The following is a 218-nucleotide window of genomic DNA, read 5'->3' on the forward strand; positions in this document are numbered from 1 at the left end:
TCGCTGTCCAAACGTGATCAGAACATGTATGATTCTTGTCTGTGACTCGTTATCGGCTGGTCTCGGAAAGCCGGACGCCACATGCCATCCCCCGAGGTGGCAGATGGCAGACAGAAGCCAACAGAGGAACACGACCATTGTCTTGGCATTAATGCCTTGACCTTGCTTTTCAGACGCGCGACTGTAGCTGGAGGGGGAAAAAAAAGTCAGAAATATAG

The sequence above is a fragment of the Penaeus monodon genome, chromosome 31 (genome assembly GCF_015228065.2).
Source record: "Penaeus monodon isolate SGIC_2016 chromosome 31, NSTDA_Pmon_1, whole genome shotgun sequence".
In the NCBI taxonomy this organism is placed as follows: domain Eukaryota; kingdom Metazoa; phylum Arthropoda; class Malacostraca; order Decapoda; family Penaeidae; genus Penaeus; species Penaeus monodon.